The sequence below is a fragment of the Triticum dicoccoides genome, chromosome 6B, assembly GCF_002162155.2.
Source record: "Triticum dicoccoides isolate Atlit2015 ecotype Zavitan chromosome 6B, WEW_v2.0, whole genome shotgun sequence".
In the NCBI taxonomy this organism is placed as follows: Eukaryota; Viridiplantae; Streptophyta; class Magnoliopsida; order Poales; family Poaceae; genus Triticum; species Triticum dicoccoides.
This window is the reverse complement of record NC_041391.1, coordinates 602,849,940-602,864,806: the sequence shown is the minus strand read 5'-3', so window position 1 is coordinate 602,864,806 and position 14,867 is coordinate 602,849,940.

Sequence of the window (14,867 nt, the reverse complement as noted above, 5' to 3'; positions counted from 1 at the left end):
GGGTTTAATTAGGGGTTTCATATTGTGTTAGCTAGCTTCTACGTATAGAGAGAAGTGACCTCTCTTTCTCCGTGCTTGGTCGACGCTAGCTATTACATATAGAGAGAACTCGACGCTAGCTAGTAAGCAAATGAAGGAACCATTACACAAGATCGTTATGAACATATATATAGAGAGAGAAGTGACCTCTCTTTCTCCGTGCTTGGTCGATGCTAGCTACTACATATAGAGAGAACTTGACGCTAGCTAGTAAGCAAATGAAGGAAACCATTAATTACACAAGATCATCATGAACATATATAGAGAGAGAAGTGACCTCTCTTTCTCCGTGCTTGGTTGAACAACAAGTTTTCGTATATCTATCCAAAGCTACTACATATATACAATATAACATCTCCTACGACCGCTGACATCATCTACCCAAATAAAGCAATTCCATATGGTATTCTCCCTTTTCAGGTATGGCGTGGTCAACAAAGAATCCCGACAATTCCTATTGAATTGCTCGTGTGCGATCATGTGGTAGGAGTTCTTCCCGCTTCTCCCAGATCTAATTTAAAGAAGGGGGTCAATACATATATATGAATTAAACTCAACATAATTGATGCTAATAAAATAAAATTGTGAATATTGTTTACGTACTTCAAATTATTTTTTAGAGAAGCCCCACTCAGAGGTCGAGTGGCGAATGAGATCGCAAACATAGTATCCACATAAACTAGTCCCGGGTGTCTGGTACAAGCACTTTACGAGAATATAGTTCAATCAAACTGATAATGGTATTGATGAAACTAGAATCAATGAGCGGAACTAGCTAGCACTACTTACTTTGGGGTGTGTAAATCGCAACTCCTTCTCCAGACCGGAGACCATTCCGGTGAACTTTTTCCAAACTTTGCCGGGTGTTGGGGATATAGCTATTTGTGTAAGCCGCCCAGGAGGAGCCGGGTTACACAAAGAGGATTCACCAGAGAGAAGCCCAAGACCAAGCATGAAGATGGCGGTTCAATAAAGGGCTTAAGGCCCACAGGCGACTTAAGGCCCGTTGTAGTAAACCGCCGTAATGGCATGACTTGTATCATAAGGTATATTTAACTAGTCACCGAGCCGGACACTGTTTATAAGCCGGCCGGGACTCTATAGGCCACAGGGCGTCAACCCGTGTATATAAGGGGACGACCTGCTGGCGGCTTAGGGCAAGAAACAACTCATCGAGAACCGGGCATAGTGTGTCTCGCTCCCTGGTCATCGAAACATCAATACCAACCCAACTAGACGTAGGCCTTACCTTCACCGTAAGGGGCCGAACTAGTATAAACCCTCTCGTGTCCTTTGTCCCGATTTAACCTCTTCAAGCTTCCTAGTTGCGATGGCTCCACAACTAAGTCCTTTCACGAGGACATCTGACGTGACAATTCCACGACAGTTGGCGCCCACCGTGGGGCCATCGCACGGTGGATTTGAGTTCTTGAAGGGCAACTTCGAAGGGCTCAAGGGATACGTAGTGGGCCGGATGACCAAGAGTCGTCGTGGCAAGATCTACATTGACGACGAAGGCTAGGGTCCCGACGCCAGCTCAATTGAGTACGGATACCGGGTCCCCTTCGGCGGAATCCACGTCTTCATTGGCCGGATCGGTGAGCCGGGCCCTGAGCCGGACAACTGCACCGACCTCGTCGAGACGGCTCAGCGTGCGAGGAAGACCCGGACTCAACCTGTCATGAGGCGTGCCTTCGTGGGTTGCATCCACGGAGAGGAACTTTTTGAAGGATCTGAAGATAGGGGTGAGACGGCCGTCCTCTCAGACGGTGATTCATCTGCCGGTTCAACAGATTCGTTGTACCAAGTGCAAGACGGCGTGCTCGGGGGCTGTTCCGATGGCATCAGTATTCCGGACCCCTGTGAGCCGCCAAGATGGGCCGGAGTCTTCATGGTTGGGACTCAGCCCGGCTCAAACTCTACAGCCGCTGCAGCAGTAACGTCCGGGTTAGGAGCAGCTGGGGCAGGCGGCCCCGTGCGCCCACCGGCTCAGGTGCTGATAGACCTCATGGACAAGCTTACGGCCCTGTTAACCGCAACGGTTATTCCTGCAGACAAAGATGAGCATGACGCGGCGGTAGCACGGGTACGTGAGGAGATAGCTCAGGCCAAGGAGGCCTTGGCAGCTGAGGATACTAGACTAGCTACAGAGCGGGGGCTCTCGACGCTCGGTCACAGCGGTTGCAGTCAGAAGCTTACCAACTCACGATGAGCTTAAACACATCCAATGAGGTAATGAGGAGGAGACATCAGAAAACCCAGTCCCGTTTACCTCCGAGTTATGACCCTCGGGTTCTTTTTGCTACACCCGGAGCCGGCCCAAGTAACCCGCCAGAGGCTAATCAGCTCGTGATAGCCGGAACAGGAGGGTCGGCTCAGCCTCGGGAGATGGCACCTCCTCACGTGAGCATGCCACCACCGCGTTATGTGCCGATCCCACCAGGTCACTTTTCCAACCCCATGGAGAACTTAATCGCAGCATCAACACATTTGGCGGCTCTTCCTATGGACGGTGATGACCCGGCGGCAGTGGAGACCCGGAGAGTCACAGAACTCCTCCAGACGGCCTTAGCTCAGCAGGAGACCTATTCTTACAGCCGGGACATAATTCATTCAACTCCCCTGCCTTGGTTAGCACCGCCTCGCCAGAACCGGAGCCCGAGTTACAGCAGGCACATGGAGTCTGAAGCTTTGTCAAGCAACGCCCAATGCCGTAACCAACCCGGTGGCTATAATCCAGTGCAAGACCGAGTACGTCAGGAGAACAAGTGGGCGACTCAGCTGGCGGCTCAGCTAGCGGCTCAACAGACGGCACATCAAGATTTTCCAGAGTATCCAACAACTTCCGTTGAGGCGGGAGTAGCCACTAGAACCGGTGGTGTTCCTTGCCTGGTACCGGCTTTGCGTAATGTACGGTTGCCCAAGGACTTCAAGGGACCTCGAAAGGTGCCGAATTACACGGCCGACTTATAGCCCGGAGCATGTATCGAGAGTTATGAGATGTCCATGGAGCTGTTGGAAGTCAGTGACGCGGCGATGGCTAAATATTTCACCATGATGTTAGATGGAACGGCCCGGTCTTGGTTGAAAGGTTTGCCACCCAATTCCATTGGTTCATGGGAAGAGTTAAAGGCCCGGTTCATCCAGAACTTCAAGGACACCTGTAAGCAATCTATGTCGATTGTGGACTTGACGAATTGTAAGCAGGGGGAGGGTGAATCCACCACCCATTGGGTACGCCGAGTCAAGGAGATAATTCATTCATCTGACAAGATGGATGCTGGCTCTGCATCCCTTATGTTGGAGAAGAATTGTAGCTTTGAGCCGCTGAGGCAGAAACTGGGGCGCCTTAAACGTGACTGCAAGGATATGGGTATGCTGATGGCGGCTTTAGTTAAATATGCCGATTATGATAGTACCAAGGATCCTGCGTCTGATGAGGAAAAGACCGGGAAGGGAAAGAAGAATGATAATGGAAAGGGTCAGCAACATAACCCGATGAATCAAGGAGGCAATAAGCGTAAGGCGGACGGTAACCCGGAGTTTGTGGCCAACGCCAATGCGCAAGGTAACAATCAGAGACGTAAGGGTAAACCGCCTCGATCCGGCGGGTCAGGCCCATCTCTTGAACAACTACTCAATGAGCCCTACCCGAGACACGGCACCAGGGAGCGGCCCGCCACACATCTATGGAAGGATTGCGCGATCATGAAGGCGTTTAAGAATTCCAACACCTATGATGGTCAAAATGGGTCTGGTGGCGGCTCAGGGGTGTTGGAAATATGCCCTAGAGGCAATAATAAAAGGATTATTATTATATTTCCTTGTTCATGATAATTGTCTTTTATTCATGCTATAATTGTATTATCCGGAAATCGTAATACACGTGTGAATACATAGACCACAATACGTCCCTAGTAAGCCTCTAGTTGACTAGCTCGTTGATCAACAGATAGTCATGGTTTCCTGACTATGGACATTTGGATGTCGTTGATAACGGGATCACATCATTAGGAGAATGATCTGATGGACAAGACCCAATCCTAAGCATAGCACAAGATCGTGTAGTTCGTTTTGCTGGAGCTTTTCCAATGTCAAGTATCTCTTCCTTAGACCATGAGATCGTGTAACTCCCGGATAGCATAGGAGTGCTTTGGGTGTACCAAACGTCACAACGTAACTGGGTGACTATAAAGGTGCACTACAGGTATCTCCGAAAGTGTCTGTTGGGTTGACACGGATCGAGACTGGGATTTGTCACTCCATATTACGGAGAGGTATCACTGGGCCCACTCGGTAGTGCATCATCATAATGAGCTCAAAGTGACCAAGTGTTTGGTCACGGGATCATGCATTACGGTACGAGTAAAGTGACTTGCCGGCAACGAGATTGAATGAGGTATTGGGATACCGACGATCGATTCTCGGGCAAGTAACATACCGTCTGACAAAGGGAATAGTATACGGGGTTGCTTGAATCCTCGACATCGTGGTTCATCCGATGAGATCATCGAGGAGTATGTGGGAGCCAACATGGGTATCCAGATCCCGCTGTTGGTTATTGACCGGAGAGCCGTCTCGGTCATGTCTGCATATCTCCCGAACCCGTAGGGTCTACACACTTAAGGTTCAGTGACGCTAGGGTTGTATGAATATGAGTATGCAACAAACCGAATGTTGTTTCAGAGTCCCGGATGAGATCCCGGACGTCACGAGGAGTTCCGGAATGGTCCGGAGGTAAAGAATTATATATAGGAAGTGCTGTTTCGGCCATCGGGAAAGTTTCGGGGTCACCCGGTATTGTACCGGGACCACCGAAAGGGTCCCGGGGGTCCACCGGGTGGGGCCACCTATCCCGGAGGGCCCCGTGGGCTGAAGTGGGAGGGGAACCAGCCCCTAGTGGGCTGGTGCGCCCCCCTTGGGCCCCCTGCGCCTAGGGTTGGAAACCCTAGGTGGGGGGGGGGGGCGCACCACTTGCCTTGGGGGGCACTCCACCCCCCCTGGCCGCCGCCCCCTTGGGAGATTGCATCTCCCAGGGCCGGCGCCCCCCCTTGGGGGCCTATATAAAGGAGGGCAAGGGGGAGGGCAGCCGCACCCTTGTGTCTTGGCGCCTCCCTCCCCTGCTACACCTCGTCCTCCTCCTGCAGCAGCTTGGCGAAGCCCTGCCGGAGTTCTGCTGCATCCACCACCACGCCGTTGTGCTGCTGGATCATCATCAACCTCTCCTTCCCCTTGCTGGATCAAGAAGGAGGAGACGTCATCCGCTCCACACGTGTGTTGAACGCGGAGGTGCTGTCCATTCGACACTTGGTCATCGGTGATTTGAATCACGGCGAGTACGACTCCATCATCACCGTTCTCTTGAACGCTTCCGCACGCGATCTACAAGTGGTATGTAGATGAAATCTCTCTCCCATGACTCATTGCTTAGATGAACTCATAGATGGATCTTGGTGAAACCGTAGGAAATTTTTCAATTTTCTGCAACGTTCCCCAACAGTGGCATCATGAGCTAGGTCTATGTGTAGTTCTCTATTGCACGAGTAGAACACAATTTTGTTGTGGGCGTAGATCTTGTCAACTTGCTTGCCGCTACTAGTCTTTTCTTGCTTCAGCGGTATTGTGGGATGAAGCGGCCCGGACCGACCTTACACGTACGCTTACGTGAGACAGGTTCCACCGACTGACATGCAGTAGTTGCATAAGGTGGCTAGCGGGTGTCTGTCTCTCCTACTTTAGTTGGAGCGGATTCGACGAAAAGGGTCCTTATGAAGGGTAAATAGAAGTTGACAAAATCACGTTGTGTTTATTCGTAGGTAAGAAAACGTTTTTGCTAGAACCCAATTGCAGCCACGTAAAAGATGCAACAACAATTAGAGGACGTCTAACTTGTTTTTGCAGCAATTGTCATGTGATGTGATATGGCCAGAAGTTGTGATGAATGATGAATGATATATTGTGATGTATGAGATCATGTTCTTGTAATAGGAATCACGACTTGCATGTCGATGAGTATGACAACCGGCAGGAGCCATAGGAGTTGTCTTTATTTTTTGTATGACCTGCGTGTCATTGAAGAACGCCATGTAAATTACTTTACTTTATTGCTAAACATGTTAGCCATAGAAGTAGAAGTAGTCGTTGGCGTGACAACTTCATGAAGACACGATGATGGAGATCATGATGATGGAGATCTTGGTGTCATGCCGGTGACGAAGATGATCATGGAGCCCCGAAGATGGAGATCGAAGGAGCTATATGATATTGGCCATATCATGTCACTACTTTATATAATTGCATGTGATGTTTATTATGTTTATGCATCTTGTTTACTTAGAACGACGGTAGTAAATAAGATGATCCCTTATAATAATTTCAAGAAAGTGTTCTCCCTAACTGTGCGCCGTTGCTAAAGTTCGTCGTTTCGAAGCACCACGTGATGATCGGGTGTGATAGATCCTTACGTTCACATACAATGGGTGTAAGATAGTTTTACACATGCAGAAACACTTAGGGTTAACTTGACGAGCCTAGCATGTACAGACATGGCCTCGGAACACAAGAGACCGAAATGTCGAACATGAGTTGTATGAAAGATACGATCAACATGGAGATGTTCACCGATGATGACTAGTCCGTCTCACGTGATGATCGGACACGGCCTAGTCGACTCGGGTCGTGTAACACTTAGATGACTAGAGGGATGTCAATCTGGGTGGGAGTTCATTAAATAATTTGATTAGATGAACTTAATTATCATGAAATTAGTCTAAAAAACCTTTGCAAATATGTCTTGTAGATCAAATGGCCAACGCTCATGTCAACATGAACTTCAATGCGTTCCTAGAGAAAACCAAGCTGAAAGATGATGGCAGCAACTATTCGGACTGGGTCCGGAACCTGAGGATCATCCTCATAGCAGCCAAGAAAGATTATGTCCTAGATGCACCGCTAGGTGAAGCACCCATCCCAGAGAACCAAGACGTTATGAACACTTGGCAATCACGTGCTGATGATTACTCCCTCGTTCAGTGCGGCATGCTTTACAGCTTAGAACTGGGGCTCCAAAAGCGTTTTGAGCGACACAGAGCATATGAGATGTTCGAGGAGCTGAAAATGGTTTTTCAAGCTCATGCCCGGGTCGAGAGATATGAAGTATCCGACAAGTTCTATAGTTGTAAGATGGAGGAAAATAGTTCTGTCAGTGAGCACATACTCAAAATGTCTGGGTTACACAACCGCCTGTCCCAGCTGGAGATCAACCTCCCGGACGAGGCGGTCATTGACAGAATCCTTCAGTCGCTCCCACCGAGCTACAAGAGCTTTGTGTTGAACTACAATATGCAAGGGATGGTAAAGACCATTCCTGAAGTATTCTCAATGTTGAAGTCAGCAGAGGTTGAAATCAAGAAAGAACATCAAGTGTTGATGGTCAATAAGACCACTAAGTTCAAGAAGGGCAAGGGTAAGAAGAACTTCAAGAAGGACGGCAAAGATGTTGCCGCACCCGATAAGCAAGTTGCCGGGAAGAAGTCAAAGAATGGACCCAAGCCTGAGACTGAGTGCTTTTATTGCAAAGGGAAGGGTCACTGGAAGCGGAACTGCCCCAAATACTTAGCGGACAAGAAGGCCGGCAACACTAAAGGTATATGTGATATACATGTAATTCATGTGTACCTTACCAGTACTCATAGTAACTCCTGGGTATTTGATACCGGTGCCGTTGCTCATATTTGTAACTCATAGCAGGAGCTGCAGAATAAGCGGAGACTGGCGAAGGACGAGGTGACGATGCGCGTCGGGAATGGTTCCAAGGTCGATGTGATCGCCGTCGGCACGCTACATCTACATTTACCTACGGGATTAGTTTTAAACCTCAATAATTGTTATTTAGTGCCAAGTTTGAGCATGAACATTGTATCTGGATCTCGTTTGATGCGAGATGGCTACTCATTTAAATCCGAGAATAATGGTTGTTCTGTTTATATGAGAGATATGTTTTATGGTCATGCCCCGATGGTCAATGGTTTATTCTTAATGAATCCCGAATATAATGTTACACATATTCATAGTGTGAATACCAAAAGATACAAAGTTGATAACGATAGTCCCACATACTTGTGGCACTGCCGCCTTGGTCACATAGGTGTCAAGCGCATGAAGAAGCTCCATACTGATGGACTTTTAGAGTCTCTCGATTATTAATCATTTGACACGTGCGAACCATGCCTCATGGGTAAAATGACCAAGACTCCGTTCTCCGGAACAATGGAGCGAGCAACCAACTTATTGGAAATCATACATACCGATGTGTGCAGTCCAATGAGCGTTGAGGCTCGCGGAGGACATCGTTATGTTCTCACTCTCACTGATGACTTGAGTAGATATGGGTATGTCTACTTGATGAAACACAATTCTGAGACCTTTGAAAAGTTCAAGGAATTTCAGAATGAGGTGGAGAATCAACATGACCGAAAGATAAAGTTCCTACGATCAGATCGTGGAGGAGAATATTTAAGTCACGAATTTGGTACACACTTAAGGAAATGTGGAATCGTTTCACAACTCACGCCGCCTGGAACACCTCAGCGTAACGGTGTGTCCGAACATCGTAATCGCACTCTATTGGATATGGTGCGATCTATGATGTCTCTTACCGATTTACCGCTATCATTTTGGGGATACGCTCTAGAGACAGCTACATTCACTTTAAATAGGGCACCGTCTAAATCCGTTGAGACGACACCGTATGAATTGTGGTTTGGGAAGAAACCTAAGCTGTCATTTCTAAAAGTTTGGGGATGCGATGCTTATGTCAATAAGCTACAACCTGAAAAGCTCGAACCCAAGTCAGAAAAATGCGTCTTCATAGGATACCCTAAGGAAACCATTGGGTACACCTTCTACTTAAGATCCTAGGGCAAGGTCTTTGTTGCCAAGAACAGATCCTTTCTGGAAAAGGAGTTTATCTCGAAAGGAGTAAGTGGGAGGAAAGTAGAACTCGATGAAGTACTACCTCTTGAACCGGAAAGTAGTGCAGCTCAGGAAAATGTTCCTGTGGTGCCTACACCGACTGGAGAGGAAATTAATGATGATGATCAAGGTACTTCGGATCAAGTTACTACTGAACTTCGTAGGTCCACAAGGACACGTTCCACACCAGAGTGGTATGGCAACCCTGTCCTGGAAATCATGTTGTTAGACAACGGTGAACCTTCTACCTATGAAGAAGCGATGGCGGGCCCATATTCCAACAAATGGCTAGAAGCCATGCAATCCGAGATAGAATCCATGTATGAAAACAAAGTATGGAGTTTGACTGACTTGCCCGATGATCGGCGAGCGATAGAAAACAAATGGATCTTTAAGAAGAAGACGGACGCGGATGGTAATGTCACCATCTATAAAGCTCGACTTGTCGCTAAGGGTTATCAGCAAGTTCAAGGGATTGACTATGATGAGACTTTCTCTCCCGTAGCGAAGCTTAAGTCCGTACGAATCATGTTAGCAATTGCCGCATACTATGATTATGAGATATGGCAGATGGACGTCAAAACGGCATTCCTTAACGGTTATCTTAAGGAAGAGCTGTATATGATGCAGCCGGAAGGTTTTGTCGATCCTAAGAATGCTAACAAAGTATGCAAGCTCCAGCGATCCATTTATGGGCTGGTACAAGCATCTCGGAGTTGGAACATTCGCTTTGATGAGATGATCAAAGCGTTTGGGTTTATGCAGACTTATGGAGAAGCCTGCGTTTACAAGAAAGTGAGTGGGAGCTCTGTAGCATTTCTCATATTATATGTAGATGACATACTTTTGATGGGAAATGATATAGAATTCTTGGACAACATTAAGGCCTACTTGAATAAGTGTTTTTCGATGAAGGACCTTGGAGAAGCTGCTTACATATTAGGCATCAAGATCTATAGGGATAGATCGAGACGCCTCATAGGTCTTTCACAAAGCACATACCTTGATAAGATTTTGAAGAAGTTCAAAATGGATCAGTCCAAGAAAGGGTTCTTGCCTGTACTGCAAGGTGTGAGATTGAGCTCAGCTCAATGCCCGACCACGGCAAAAGATAAAGAAGAGATGAGTGTCATCCCCTATGCCTTAGCCATAGGATATATTATGTATGCCATGCTGTGTACCAGACCTGATGTAAACCTTGCCGTAAGTTTGGTAGGAAGGTACCAAAGTAATCCTGGCAAGGAACACTACACAGCGGTCAAGAATATCCTAAAGTACCTGAAAAGGACAAAGGACATGTGTAACGCCCTCGATGCGGCTATAGCTCCCACGTGTCGAGGCACGACTTAGAGGCATAACCGCATTGAAAGCAATGTCGCAAGTTGGGCAATCATTACAACATCCCATGTAAGATATAATAAAAGGGGGAGAAACATAGTTGGCTTACACTCGCCACGTCACATCAGAGTACACAAATAACATCCATCAAACAAACACTCATGGCCCGACTACGGCGCCAAAATGGAAAAGAACCCAACATGCGACAAGGTCCTGAATCGATAACCCCAACCAGGCACCACTACTGATCATCTGGAAAGGACACGTAGTATCGCTGAGAGTCCTCGTCGAACTCCCACTTGAGCTCGTAATCGTCAACTGGAGCGGAATCACCTGGACCTGCATCTGGAGTTGTAGTATCTGTGAGCCACAGGGACTCAGCAATCTCACACCCACGCGATCAAGACTATTTAAGCTCATAGGGATGGATAAGGCAAATATAAGTGGAGCTGCAGCAGCGACTAGCATATGTGGTGGCTAACTTATACGCAAAAGAGAGCGAGAAGAGAAGGCGAAGCACGAGCGAGAAGCTAAAAGGAACATCCTGCGCAAGCATAACTCCAACACCGTGTCCACTTCCCGGACTCCGCCGAGAAGGGGCCATCACGGTAACACACACGGTTGATTTATTTTAATTAAGTTTAGTTCAAGTAGTCTACAACCGGACGTTAACAAAATTCCCATCTGCCCATAACCGCGGGCACGACTTTCGAAAGTTCAATCCCTGCAGGGGAGTCCCAACTTAGCCCATGACAAGCTCTCACGGTCGACGAAGGAATAGACCTCCTCCCAAGACGTTCCGATCAGACTCGGTATCTCGGTAACTCAAGACACTTCGACAGGTTAAAACAAGTCCAGCAACACCGCCCGAATGTGCCGACAAATCCCGATAGGAGCTGCACATATCTCTTTCTCAGGGCACACTCAGATTGTCTTAGGTACGGGTAGGCCAGCCCAGAGTTGCCCCTGGTAGCCACCGGTAGCTGACAGGTGGACCAACACTCAGAGGAGCACTGGCCCGGGGGGGTAAAATAAGATGACCCTCGGGCTCCGGAAACCCAAGGGAAAAAGAGGCTAGGTGGCAAATGGTAAAACCAATGTTGGGTATTGCTGGAAAAGCTTTAATCAAGGCGAACTATCAAGGGGTTCCCATTATAACCCAACCGCGTAAGGGACGCACAATCCGGGAACATAACACCGATATGACGGAAACTAGGGCGGCAAGAGTGGAACAAAACACTAGGCGAGAGGCCGAGCCTTCCACCCTTTACCAAGTATATAGGTGCATTAAGATAACATAGCAATATATTGATATCCCAACAAGAATATAAATGTTCCAACAAGGAACGGCTCCAATCTTCACCTGCAACTAACAACGCTATAAGAAGGGCTGAGCAAAGCGGTAACATAGCCAATCAACGGTTTGCTAGGACAATGGTGGGTTAGGGGTTCAACATGGCAATTGGGAGGCTGACAAGCAAAAGGTAGGCATCGTAGCAGTGGCAAAGCAAAAGAGCGAGCAAAGCTAGCATAGCAAAGATAGTAGTGATTTCGAGGGTATGATCATCTTGCCTGCACAGTTGTCAGAGTTGACCGGATCCTCACAAGCAAACTCAACGGGCTCCTCGGTAGTGAACTCGTCTCCCGGCTCTACCCAACAAGACAAACAAGCAGCAAGGATACAATCAACCACGGGCAAGACCAAGCAATATGATGAAATGACGATATGCTATGCGGGATGGGATGCGGGATGCAAAATGCAAGATATGACAGGAAATGCATGAACCTGGCATCAACTTGGAAAACCAAGTGTGCCACTGGATAGAGGGGATGAAATCGCTTGAAAACGATATAAAGATCATAGGAATCGGAGCTACGGTTTGGAATTGGCGAGCGTTTTAAGATATGACACCGGTCTGCGATTTACAGCAAGTAGGCATCTAAATGCAACGAAATGAACATGCTACAGCCACCAAACATGAAAACAAAATACATGGCAGTGATGTACACAAGATGGTTGACAAAACACTAGCACTGAGCCATAGGCAAATTCATCCATTAAGAGGTTCAAACAAGCATGGCTAAAACGCAAATGCAAAACAGATTTCAGACTTAGTGAAATTAACACTAGTCTGAAATTTCAGATCACGATGCTCTCTTCGGAGCAGCAAAACAACATGATAGAAAACCTGAACATGACAAGTAAGAATATGGCATGGAGCTACTCATCAAGCTTAATAAAACACCCAAAGTGACCTGGGGCCAAAAGGGTTCACAAAATACTCTACCGAGCTCACGAACATTGCTCGAACACAATCAGTTTTCAGACTTAGTGAAAACTGAGACATGCTGAAATTTAACTCACGAAGGCATGTAAACGAGCTCGATGCACTCACTACGGTGCAAGTCATGGCAAGTAAAGCATATAACCAGCAAGAAGGCACAAAGTGCTAGCTACACATGGCAAGAACGAAGGCATAGCATGCATAGAACTCTAACGGTAGCATCGGCGAAATCGCAAACAAGTTGACGATCTGCCCAGATTAACAACGAAGCAAAAGTTGAGCTCGATTGAGTCAACCTAGAGCACTCCACAAATGCCAACAAAGACATGGATGGATATAGCATGACATAAATATCAAAACTCCCTTACTGATAATCCTCAAAAGAGGCACGGATCGCTAAGAAACAAGCTGGACATATAGCATCATGAACTAAAATATCCCAGACTTAGTGAAAATCACTAAGTCCCTGAAATCTGCAATCTCAGGTACCTCTCTTCGCAAGCTTGCACAAGACAACACACACATCCTAAAAATGCATGGGTGGCACCTCTGGAAAGAAGACAAAATGCTTCACAATACATCCAAAAGGGGCACAGGCATATCATGCACGAATTAAACATAGCAAAAATGACAAAAGTGCATGATGAACTAACGGATCTGCAATTTAACTCACGAAGCCTCCTTCTAACAGCATTTCGGGTATCAAGATGACCTCAAATGCAAATGATGCAATGGAATGAAATGATGTACATGTCGAGACGAAGAATTTTATATATCATACGCCCAAAACGGAGCTACGGTTGCAAAGTTACGGGACCTTGAACAGAGCAACATGGATCAAAAATCCAGGGACTTAGAAAAATCGGAGGGGGGGGGTTAGGGTTTACTGTAGCGGCGGTTCAGATCTGGATCGGGCTCGTCGGGGCACGGACGCCGAGGTCCACCGGAGAGGCGCGGGGCTCGCCGGGGAGAGGGGCTGCGGCCGGGGCTTCGGCCGGCGACGAGGGGGCGGCGAGGAGGCGGCGAAGGCGGCGGTGGTCCGGGCGGCGAGGGTCTCGGCGGCGGGGACGGCGTGCGGGGGCGGCGACCACCGGCCGGAGTCGGCGAGGGGCGCGGTGGCCGGCCGGCTATGGCGCGCGGCGGCGGCGGCCGTCGCTGGAGAAGAAGGCGGCGGGGAGGCGCGGGGCGCCTGGGCCCGGGAGACGGCGCGCGGGGGCCGGGCGCGGGCCAGGCGGGCCGGCGGCGATGCGGTCCCGCGGGGGGACACGTGGCGGCGGCTGAGTGGCGGCGGGGTGGAGCGGACGCTGTCCGGCGCGGGCCGGACACGTCCGTCGGCGCGGGGAGATCTCTTTTTTTTTAGGGTTTTCGGAGAGAGGGAGAGATCCGAAAACGGAGGGGTGTATATATAGGCATAGAGGGAGCTAGGAGAGTCCAAATGAGGTGCGGTTTTCGCCCACACGATCGTGATCGAAAGCTCTAGGACATGGAGCAGAGTTTGGTGGGTTTTGGGCCAAATTTGGGGGGTGTTGGGCTGCAACACACACGAGGCCTTTTCGGTCCCTCGGTTAACCGTTGGAGTAACAAACGAAGTCCAAATGATACGAAACTTGACAGGCGGTCTACCGGTAGTAAACCAAGGCCGCTTGGCAAGTCTCGGTCCAATCCGGAAATGTTTAGACCCCACACACGAAAGAAGACTAGAAATGACCACCGGAGGAGAACGAAGCGCCGGAATGCAAAACGGACAACGGGGAAAATGCTCGAATGCATGAGATGAACATGTATGCAAATGCAATGCACGAGATGGCATGATAAGAGATGCACGAAAAAAGAAAAACAACACACGGAGACAAAGACCCGAACCCGAGAAATAAATATATCTTGACACCGGAAACGGCAAGAGTTGGAGTACAAATGGGGAAAGTTACATCTGGGGCGTTACAACATGTTTCTTGTTTATGGAGGTGACGAAGAGCTCGTCGTAAAGGGTTACGTCGACGCTAGCTTCGACACAGATCTGGATGACTCTAAGTCACAAACCGGATACGTGTATATGTTGAATGGTGGAGCAGTAAGCTGGTGCAGCTGCAAGCAGAGCATCGTGGCGGGATCTACATGTGAAGCGGAGTACATGGCAGCGTCGGAGGCAGCGCATGAAGCAATTTGGGTGAAGGAGTTCATCACCGACCTAGGAGTCATACCCAATGCGTCGGGGCCGATCAAACTCTTCTA